Below are 11,167 nucleotides of genomic sequence, written 5' to 3' on the forward strand. Positions count from 1 at the left end.
CTGACTTTTGATTTGTTTGAGTTCTTTATATTCAGGATATAAGGCCTGTACTAGACACACACACACACACTACACACACACACACACACACACATTTATTCAACACATAGGTGTCACGGCCCCGTGTGCAAACATGCCAGGCACTGGGGCACAGCAGTGAACAAAACGAAGGCCCTGCCTCATGGAGCTCGGACTCTCCCTAGAGGAGACCAACTAAGGTAATGGGGTCCTGTGTGAGCCCACAGCCCTCCCTGCAGGACCCTGCTCCCTGCGCCCAGCCCCTCGCACAGCTTCAAGCAGGGGAACGGCCAGCAGGGGGAGCACTGGCACTCCTGGCCCCGCCGCCTTGGGCGCCAGGAAGGGTGTAGACGCAGTCCAGGCGCACCCCTGTGAGCGAAGGAGAGGGCCATCGTGTCTGCGAGGATGCTCCTGGCAGAGACAGTGGGCAGAGGGTCCTCCTTCCTCCCGGGGAAGCCTTTGGGGGAGCAGGGGAGTTCTGTGGGTGAGCGCACCTGGGAAACCACTCGGTGACGGACAGGAAGGCACCTGCGGCTGCACGCCCGCTCGCCGCCTCCTCTGGCCGTGTAACAGAGAGGCAGAGGGGAAGGCTTTCTCGGGGTGCAGGTGGCAGCAGGGGTTTTAACTGCTCACATGGACTCCCGGAGACAATACTGTGGACACCGTAGGGACCAGATGTCCTGCAAGGCTGTGGGGCAGGGCTGAGGACGGCGGGGACAGGTGGCCGGCAGGCGTCTCCAGGGCAAGACCCAGGCCCACCCGCTTTGGTGCTCTGTAGCCATCCGTGCAGGTCCAGGACCCAAATGCCCCGACTGGCCTGATGGTGCCACAAGTCCCTTGCAGAGGCCACTGGCGCTTTGCACCCTCCAGCTGGCCTGACATGAGCAGCAGAGGCAGAGGGGAGCAGGGCGTGCGGAAGTTTAGGGGGCTGATGTGCTAGCAGCCTGCAGCCCTGGCCATTTATTATTATTTAATCCTCACCTGAGGATGTGTCTTTTATTGATTTGAGGGAGAGAGGGGAAGGGGGAAAGAAAGAGAAAGAGAAAGATTGATGTGAGAGAGAAACATCGATCGGTTGCCTCCTATCTGTGCCCCAACTGGGGATCAAACCCACAACCTGTTTGGTGTACAGGATGGTGCTCCAACCAACTGAGCCACTCGGTCAGGGCAGCCGTGGCCATTTCTGCCTGGTGCCCCCTCTCTGCCCCCACTGCCCACCCATGGTTAGGACTGCAGGCGCTGAAGCAGTGAGAGCGGAGTTCCAGGCCTAGCAGGGAAAGGGGGGCTGGGACAGAGCTCAAGAGAAGGACAGCTGCCGTAACTGGTTTGGCTCAGTGGATAGAGCAGTCGGCCTGCAGACTCAAGGGTCCCAGGTTCGATTCCGGTCAAGGGCATGTACCTTGGTTGCGGGCACATCCCCAGTAGGGGGTGTGCAGGAGGCAGCTGATCGATGTTTCTCTCATCGATGTTTCTAACTCTCTATCCCTCTCTTCCTCTCTGTAAAAAATCAATAAAATATATTTAAAAAAAAAAAAAAGGACAGCTGCTCCGACCTCCTCACCCTCTTGGGGCAGGCCAGCCCGTGGACCCAGCACGGCCCCTCATTCCTTGAGGCAAATAACTGGGGAGTGAGGCTGCCCCCTTCTCCATTGTATGGGGACAGAGGGCAAGGTCCAGAAACCGGCCTTGTCCCGGGCCCACAGCCATGGAGGAACTGGGAATCAGCTGTCAATTATTTTTTAATTTGTGCTTTCAACACTTAATCTCGTGACTGGTGAGGCGGCCGGCAAACAAGAAGGGGTAGCCGGGAGGAGAGAGCTGTCTCCTACAGCTCCCGGCAAAGGTGGGCATCCTGGGAGCCACCTGGACAATGACAGGGGTCCCCTCGCTCCCCGCCCAGGGCCTGCTCCTGAGCTCCCAGGGGCTTGACCAGCTCCTCTCTGGGCATCCCTTGCTCTCATTCCGGCTTCCTCTCCCACCAGCCTCTGGGCTCCCAGCTCCCCATCTCCCAGAGAGGGCGCTCTTCGGCCGGTCCGTCTTTTTCATACAAACTCGGCGCGCCTGGGTGGGGGGCAGGAGCCCGGTGCAGGGGGACCTGTCACCTGACAGGATTCCTCCGGAGCGCTGGGGCTCCTGGGGGTGGAATGCGCCTCAGTGTCATGTGCCAGCGCCGCCCCACGCGTGTCTCAGATCGGCCCTCCCACCAAAGCAGCTGGTGTCCCCGTGTTCGCCAAGGAAATGGGAGGGCAGAGTGCCGTGTGACGCCCAGGCCGGAGCGGTGCGGAGTGAGCGCCCCGTCAGGGGACGCATCCAAGCCGAGCGCTGGTGCAGCACCTCCGAGCTCCGTAGTGGACATCTCCGCGAAGGCGAGGTCAGGTGAGGCAGGGAGAGGGGAGATGCTCGAGAAAGGAAATGGGGGTGTAGGGCTCTCTGCGAGCGGGGTCTCACCCCCACGACCGCTCCCGTCCCGCGCGGAGCCGGGCCCACAGCGCCCTGGCGGGGCCACAGCCCGGCACGCCCAGCACCGACCCGTGCATTTCGTTCGCCCGCCCCATCCCGGCGCCGCCCCCGCGGCCCTCCACGCCGCCGGCCCCGTCCCAACCCCGCCCCGGCCCGCTCCCGCCCCGGCCTCCGCCCGCTTCCCGGCCCGGCTTCGCCTTTCCCGCCCCGCGTTTCCCCGGCTCTGGCCCGGCTGGTCCCCGCGGAACCCCCACCCCCGCCCCCGCCTGACCCCGCCCCGCCCCGCCCCGCGGAGGCCGCGAGCAGGAGGGAGGAGCAAGGCGGAGGGTGGGAGTGGACCGCGCGGGGCGCGGGCAGCCAGGATGTTTCTGGAGTCCCAGGTAGGGCTGCGGTGCGTGACCGGCAGGTGGCGGGTCCTGGAGGCGGCGCCGCGGGGAAGCGCCAGGGAGACCCCGATTGCAGCAGGACCCGGCGTGAGCGGTTTCTGCGCCGCACACCTGGGGAAGGGGTTCTGTCACCCGGGAAGGAGTGCGACCCGACCGTCCCCTCCCGAACACCTCCAGTCCGGCCCAGAGGCAGCCCTCCCCCGCCCCCCAACACTTCTGCGTCATCTCCAGGGCACCTGCTGCCAGGTGGGCGGCGCCCAGGGCTCTGGACCGTGGGATGGCGCGGCTGCCTGCCCTTCCTGATGGGCTGTGGCTCAGGGCACCGGCAAGCCTGGCAGGGACTCCTGTGGGTGAACAGGAGACAGCAGTCCTGGGAGCAGGTGCAAACAGGATGGCTGCCCGGGGACTGGCACAGTCAGGCTGGTGGAACCAAGATTTCCCTGGGTCCTGCCTTAGACTCCAGGGGTCCAGAGCCGCCCGCTAGCCCTGGAGGAGCTGCAGGGAGGGGAGGTCTGTGATGAAGAGGCACGTGGGCGAGAGTGAGAGTATGTGAAACTTCTGCGTGTTTATATAAGGGCTGTGTGGGGGAGAGGAGAGGCCTGTGTGGGGCAGGATTCGCGGGGCCACAGATGCCTGTGGGTTTCAGGAGAGTGGAGCTCGGGTGCGGGGCAGCTTCCTCTCTGCTGGCGGGAGGCCCAGACCCTGCCCTGAGGTGAGTCCCGAGCATGACTGTTGCCTGTCCACGGCTGTTTACGGAGGCCCTGCTTTTCAGATGCACCCGCAGGGTGACCAGGTGCGCCCTCTGTTCCAGCCCCCCTTCGCTCGGCGCTGACAGGCAGAGGAGGGCCTCTCTGGGACCAGCGGTGACAATCCTGCTCAGCCTGGCTCCCAGGGCCCGACAACTTGGTGCACAGAGTCCTGGCCAGTGCGGGGAGCTGTTTGCACCTTGGGGAGGGTGGACAAGGACGGCCTCGGCGTGTGCTCCTGTGCATGGAGACCTGACCCAGGGGAGACCTGATGTGCGGCAGTGGGAGAGAGGGGCGCGGCAGGAAAGGACCAGGCGGGGCTTTGAAGAGGAAGCCACCTGTGTGTCCAGGGGTCGGACTGGAGGCGGTGTCAGGAGCAGAGCAGGCGAGGACACTGGGGCCAGCGCAGGTGCAGGGGCTCAGGGCGCCAGGCAGGGAGGCAGCGGTGGAGGAGAGGAGGCGACGCACAGGCCTCACTGATTGCAGGGGTGCGGTGCTGCGGGTGGAGAGGAGGCGCCACCGCTGGAAGGAGAGCATGGCCCTCCGCAGAGGGGAGAAGGGATGCAGGTGGAGCAGGGGCGTGGGTGGGAGGCAGTGGACAGAGTTGGGGAGCAGGCATCCAGGTTGTTTCTGGAGCCCCAGGAAGGGCTTCTGTGTGTGACGCGCAGGGTGGAGGGTCCTGGAGGGCAACATGGGCAAGACCACCCACCCTCCAGCCAGGTGACCAGCCCCGGGAGAGTCCCATGTTTGGTGCCGTGCCAGGGGCCAGGAAGGAGGCCTACAGGCCGGGTGGCAGCCCTGGGTGACAGAGCAGGCCCACTGGGGAGACCGTGTCCCTGGCCAATGGCTGAGAGACCCACAGAGCCAGGGGGACCCAGGGCCAGGAGTGCTAATTTGGAGCCTGAGCTTGGAGCTTGCTCCGCCCTGTGGGCCCCCTGCCACTTCCTGGCCACACTGCCTGCACCTGTACCTGCTGCCTAAGGACAGCCTGGCCCTGGGCCCGGCCTGTCCAAGCACCCCGCCCCCATCCTGCTGGGCTTCCTGCAAGGAGACGGGGAGGCCCTTCAGTGAGCCTCACCTGGAGAGGGAAGGTGAGCTGAGGGAGCCGCTGGCTCCTCTGGTGTGACTGGGCTGCTGTGTGCCTTGGGGCTGGCTGAGGTGTGGGGAGTCAGGGGACAGCACCACCTGCAGGTCTCATACCATCCAGCCAGGGAACAGTCTTCCAGGGCTGAGCAGCCTGGGGGGCCCCTTTGGGGAGAGAACCACGCATTGGCTTTGGGATGGGCAGGGTTTGACTTGGGCGCAGGATGGAGCTGGGGCACCTGGGGAAGCTGCCTGCACCCTCCACATCTCTGGGCTCCTTGGACTTCACCCTTCAGGGTAGCTGCTGGGAGTGACCAGAGGAGGGCTAGGTCTGTCGGGACTGGGGTGTCAGCCCGGAGACCTGTGATGTTGCCCTGCTTTTCCTTCGCTTAACCCACTGGAAAACTCCTGGTCATCCTTAGAAGCCAATCTAAAAAGTCACCTCCTAAAAATAAACAAATAAATAATCACCTCCTCCAGGCAGCCCTTCCTGCTTTCTCTTTTTAGCGTCAGTTCTCCCGCCCTTGTTCCTCCTCAGCACCCAGCAAAGACCCCTAGTCCCAAGTTGCTCACACTGCACTGTGGTGTTACATTGGTCTCCCCTGGCAGACCCTGAGGTCCCTGGGTCTATTTCCAAGTGTGAGGCACAGGTCAGCAGGGCCTCCTGGATGTTTGGTCACCGAGTAAGTGAGGGAAGAAAGGAAAGAACAAGCCCGTAGCCAGGAAACAGCGTGTGGCCAGTTTCTGCCTCCTTGTTTTACACACAGGGAAACGAAGGCGCCCAGGGCCCCAGCTTGCCTGAGGTCAGCCAGGAGGTCAGGGGTCAGAGCTTGCAGCAGCACGGGGAGCAGGGGGAGCCCACATGCATTCTGGGACTGGCTGACCCCAGAGCCTGCTCACCCTTGGGGCACCGGGCTAGGAGCATCGTCCTTAGGAGACGGAGAGCAAGTTCCTAAAGGAGGCTGGAAACCTGCAGGCCCCGCCCAGAGGGCGGAATGGTGCCGTGTCAGGGGCCGGGAAGGAGGGCTACAGGCCGGGTGGCAGCCCTGGGTGACAGAGCAGGCCCACTGGGGAGACCGTGTCCCTGGCCAATGGCTGAGAGACCCACAGAGCCAGGGCGACCCAGGGCCAGCAACATGCAGGCACCTGCTCACACATGCCCCTCCCTCACGGCCCCTGGAGTGAGCATTACAGTTTCTGCTCCCCGTGGACTCAGTGGGAATGTCTCTGGGGATGGGGACCCCTGTACCCAGGGAGACAGGTAGGGAAGCTATTTATTTTTAAATATTGTATGTTAGGTAATGGATAATTGAACTCTCATCAGCTGGAACAGATTTCAGCTGGGATTCCTGGAAAACCCAAGAAATTAATCCCATTACAGCACATAAGATACATTCCACCTCTCCATTTCTAACGTATTTTTTATTTATTTTCTGTGTTTCCTAAAAGGTGCAAAGCAACATTTAATAATGACAGTTGCCTTGGCTTGCTTTTATTTTAATGAGAGGGCCTCGAATGTCCTACGGTTAAGTCTGAATTTGGCCTTAAATTTCAAGTAAATATTCTTCTTCATGAACAGTATGCTCCATTCATACATTAATCGCCAAGCGTGTACACCAAGAATGGATATTCATATTCGGTTTCATCAAAAGCTTTCCTGTACTCAGCAAAACCGCCACAGTTCTATCTCCGTGGGCTTGTTAATGTGTTGACGTATTAGCTCTTCTGAGCGAAATCATCCCGTGTTCCTGGACTGAATCCCAGGGGTCAGGCTCAACTGTGCTTGGAAGTGCTCAGGTGCGTCCCACTGATTTGATGCTCAGGGTATTTTTCATCTATATTAATAGGTAGAAATTCATATGTGCTTTCCTTTTTTATTGTTATGTATTGGTTCTGGGCGAACCGCTTAGTGGTTAGACAATCACATACTTTACACAGCGTTCCCCTCGATATGGCTCCCCCTGCACCAGGCATAGCTCTCGCAGGATTATTGACTATATTTCTTCCTAGGCTTTCCTTAGGGCCCGTGTAATTTTCTATTAGGGGGCCTATTTGTCACGTTTATAAACCATAGTTATGTTAGCGTCATACAATGAACAGGAAAGGTTTTCAACATGAATCGTGTAGTTGAGCTAGTTTAAATATAATATAAAATCATTGTACTCTCCAAGGCCTGAAGTAATTCATTTTAGAAACTGTATCAGCTATGGCTTGCTTTTACTTTTCTCTGAGGTTTAGTTGGCTGTCAGCTTACTTAATTTGTACTATGGTTATTGGTCTTTCCGCGCTCTAAACATGTTTAGTGTATTTTGGTTACTTGTATTTTCTAGATAATATCCCAGTTCAAACTGCTTTCAGTCTTTTAGCACAGATCTACATAGTGTATTTTTTTTAAGTTTCTTCTCAATATCTTCATTCCCAATAGCTATATTTTTTCATTTTCTCTCCTTCCCAGCTCCCTCCCCCTCCCTTTCCTCACTGCCATTCTCCTTCCTTTCTTCCATCGCTTTGTTGATTAGAATTGCCAGAGGTTGATTTTTTAATGTGTGTTTTCAAAGAAAATCAGTTCCTGAGTGTAATCAGCAAGTTCTACCCTCTTTCTTTCATTAAATCCACTAATTTATCTCTTAGTCATTCCTTCCTCCAGTTTGCTGATGTCTGTTTTGTTTAGAAACTCTTTTCAACTTCTTGAATCAAGAGTTTAATTCATTTGTTTTCTTTGTTCGTGTTTCTTTAAGATCTACTGAATTCTACGAATTTTTCTCCTGGTACAGCTTTAGCCATATCAAACTGCATAAGGAGTTTCCTTACAAGGGTTATTTTTCTGATGTGTCTGTAATTGGAGTTGGATTGTTTTGAACCCAAGCATGATTTAGGGAAGCTTTTGTGAAGTGGGTGAGCACTTTTGGTTCACCGTTTGCTTACTGATGCTCAGCGGCGTGTCCATAGCACGCGGCCCCGTAGGCTTCTGTCTGGGACCCTGCCGGGCTTCACTGGCGCTGCGGTGTGTAAACGCTGCGATGGGCCCTCTGATGCTGGACGTGCCATCCTGTGTGTAGGGCGTGGTGTTTCCCGCATTTGTCTCTTCATGGTTCCACCCCCACAACCCCCCTTGAGAGGATGCACTGCAGTATTTCCATTCCTTCCCACCAGTGTCTCCTTGGGTGTCTACCAGTGTCAGGAAGAGTAGAAAGTTCTGGTTGTCCTGGCTCCTGTCTGGCCCATGAGGAGGAGCCCCCTGTGTGGTGCTGGGCACCGGGCCCATTTCCTGGGCACAGCCACCGTGTGGCCTCAGGCTGTCCTGGCCTCCAGGGCTGCCCCTACTCTGTAGGCAGCAGCGCCTTGGAGGGCGCCGTGGGGATGTGTAGGGTGGCCAGTAGGTGGGCAGTCCTCATTGGCAGTGAGAGAGCTGGGCTGTTTCAGGAAGGGCCCCTCAGGGGCACTGCACGGCGGGCCCTCTGACCCTGGCCAGGCCTCATCCATCTTGCAGGGGCCCTGGCAGCCCCCACGGGCCTTCACCTGCTTCTCCCCGTCGTTCTCCTGAGTCTGCGCAGATGGCCCTGGGTTCGGATCAGATCATGATGGTCACACTCACCAGGGTTCAGACCCCAGCTGCCCCGCTTTGGAGCTTTAAAACCGAGGTGGATGGCTTCAGCCCTTTGGGCCTGGTTCTGAGGGGCCCTTCCTGAAACAAGAAAGATGGGACTGTGATGTGTGGGAAGTGCGCTGCCCTGGGGGGTGGGGCTGGAGGTGGCTGTGCTGGTGGGACTTCTGGGGGCTGAGCAGGTTCCAGCCGCCTGGCTGTAAGCCTCCAGGGCCAGGGGACACGGCACGGAGCAGGGAAGCTGCCTGTGCACAGGGAGTGGCGCAGGGTGGGGGGGGTTTCTGTTGGAGGGTCAGGACAGGTTCCTGGTCCTGTTTCTGAGAGACTGTGGCCTCTGGACGAGGCCTTGGGCTCCGGGCCCAGCGGGGAGCTGGGTGTCCCCTCCCTCCACCCCTCGGTGGCACAGAGACCTCTGCTCCTGAAGCACAGTGAGGTCCCAGAGATAGGAGGATGAAATCCAAGGGAAGGAAGTGGATTTTTGTTTGTTTTTTAAGGAAAAGTATTGTGTTTAACGTATCAGCCTAATTGGATGTCATTTAAAAATAAAAGAACGGTGTTCTTTCTTTTTGTATCCCAGCACCCCAGGTAGGCTTGCGGGGTGGAGGCCTGCCCCCCACCTGTTCATCCAGAGGTCCCGCCTCCCTGTCCTCCAGGACCCTCAGCTCTGACAGCCCTTCACTGTCTTGCTCGCTCAGGGCCATGCTGCTTGGGAAGGGGAGCTGCTGAGCTGCTCCTCCTGGAACCTGGGTCCTCCTCCTTTCCTGGCGGGAGCACCTGCTTGGCCGGAGTCTTACTCGGGTACCCCCCCCCCACCCCACCCCCGCCTGGAAGGGGTCCAAGAGGAGCACTTTCCATTGAGGTGGGGTCTGCACCGGCCCTACCTCCGCCTCCGAGGCACCTGGAGGGACAGCAGAAGTGACAGGCCTGGCTCCTAAGATTTCCTCCGTTCGCACACGCGCTCATCCTAGCCTGCGCCCCGCTCAGCCTCCAGGCGCTGGAGTCACCCACCCACTGGGGTCTCCCTTGGAAACTGATGGCATTGGCTCAAGAGGGAAGGAGGCCAGAGGTGAAGGGGGAGAGGAGGCCCCAGGCCTCCCCCCACCGGCCTCCCCCCCCCACCCCGAAACCTGAGTGGGAAGCCAGTGGCTCTCGGGAAAGGGCAGGGATTCTCTGAAACCCTCCCTCTCCTCCTCGCCGCTCCATCTCAATAATGGGATGGTTATTGTGGACAATGACATTTTGTCCCCTGGGCAGCCGCATAAGAAGCTGAGTGGACAAAAAAGGAGAAAAGGAGGAGGGAAAAAGAAGACGAAAACCCAGACTCGGCAGAATTTGTATTTAGGAGTGCGAAGAGGAGAGGGCGAGATGCCTTCAGTCAATGCAGATAGTATCTGGGAATGGGGAGGAATTCAGAGGAAAAATATGAATCACGCATCTGCAACAAAGCCTCACTGACCAGCATCTGTCCCCGTCCCCGGGCCGGCTCTGCAGAGGAGGTGCTGCCTAGCTCCGGTTCCCATGGCAGCGGCCTCCTGGCTGAGTCTGGCTTACAGCCCAGAGGGCACGGGAGGGTGAGCCCGGCCACCCTCATGGCACCTGTGAATGTGAGCTCTTGAAGCTTGGCTTATAGGAAAACGTCCCCCGCCGCCCTCTGGCCCCAGTGCCCACTGGGCTGGAAGGATGCCGAGGTGGGAGCTGCAGGGATGGGGCCAGCGTGTCCTCCCAAGGACTTCCCTGGTGGAAAGTCCAAAGGGGTGAGTGGGAGGAGGGTGAGAACTGGAGAGGCCTGTCAGAGGCGGGTCACCTCTGCCACTCCCCACCCCAGGCCAGGGCTGCTCTGGGCCCCACGTGCCAGGACAGGGCAGTACAAAGGCCGTGAGCTGCCTGCTGGAAGCCGGAGGCAGCTTCTCCCCATGTTTTCGTTGTCTGTGGGGTGGGGGTGGGGGCACAGGGGCTGTGCTGGGCATGGGTGGCAAGAGGGGCCCAGGGACCAGGGAGAGCAGCAGCACCGCCCCCATAATCTGTGTCTAAGAAAGCAGCAGGTAACCCTGAGGACAAGTGCCCATCAGTGTCCCATGGTTCTGGTGTTGCCCAAACCAGCAGGTCCTAAGCGTGCCCTGAGCACGGTGGCCTCATGCCTTGCTCACTGCCACCTGTGAAGTAGGTGCTGGCGGTGCAGAGGAGGGTGCTGGCTCCCGCTCACGGGGTGCCCAGGCCTTCCTCCCTGCTGGGCCCCCAGCTCATGCTTGCAGCCAGACCCTGAGTAGCCAGGGCTTTCTGGAGCTTAGGGGGACACATTTCAGCTCAAAGTTAGGAAGAACTTGGAGGGGGAAGGACAGCCCCCAGCGGGAGCTTCCTGCTTGGACCCCTCAGTTGTTGGGGGTTGTTGAGGTTGGGCCCTCCCCTCCCTGTGGATGGAGGATGCAGGGGAGGAGGGGCAGCAGAGCTGCAGGAAGTGGGTCCCCAGGGTTCTGGGATCCAACCATCTGAGCTGGAGGGCAGACAGACGCGGGGCCGCCTGGGGCAGGTGCAAGGCCTGGCTGGCAGGGTCCTGGCTCCCAGAACCTCTTGCACCACTGGGATCTCTGGGAATGATGGTGAGCTAAGCAAGAAGACTCCCCAGTAGGTGTTGCTCGCCTGTGCTCTGTGCAGATACTCCCAGAGGGCCTGGCACTGGCAGGTCACTGGGCGAGTGCCACTTAGCCCCGGCGGGGAACCGCCGTCCTAATAGTTCCAAGAAACTTCAGGACCCAGAGTGGGAAGGGGTGGGGTGTGCAGTGAGGAGGGAGGGACACGGAGCTTTCAGGAGGAGATAATTAGAGAAGAGGGGAGAGGAAGGAGGACCTGAGAGGGCAGGCGGTTGAGCTGGG

General features: G+C 59.2%; 1 pseudogene; it reads right to left on the reverse strand.

Annotated features, from left to right (window-relative positions):
* LOC103292906 (glutamate dehydrogenase 1, mitochondrial-like) overlaps positions 1-8,998 on the reverse strand; it is a 129,424-nt pseudogene extending 120,426 nt beyond the window's left edge.
* Positions 8,999-11,167: the final 2,169 nt, after the last annotated feature.

Source organism: Eptesicus fuscus, chromosome 17 (assembly GCF_027574615.1).
Source record: "Eptesicus fuscus isolate TK198812 chromosome 17, DD_ASM_mEF_20220401, whole genome shotgun sequence".
In the NCBI taxonomy this organism is placed as follows: Eukaryota; Metazoa; Chordata; class Mammalia; order Chiroptera; family Vespertilionidae; genus Eptesicus; species Eptesicus fuscus.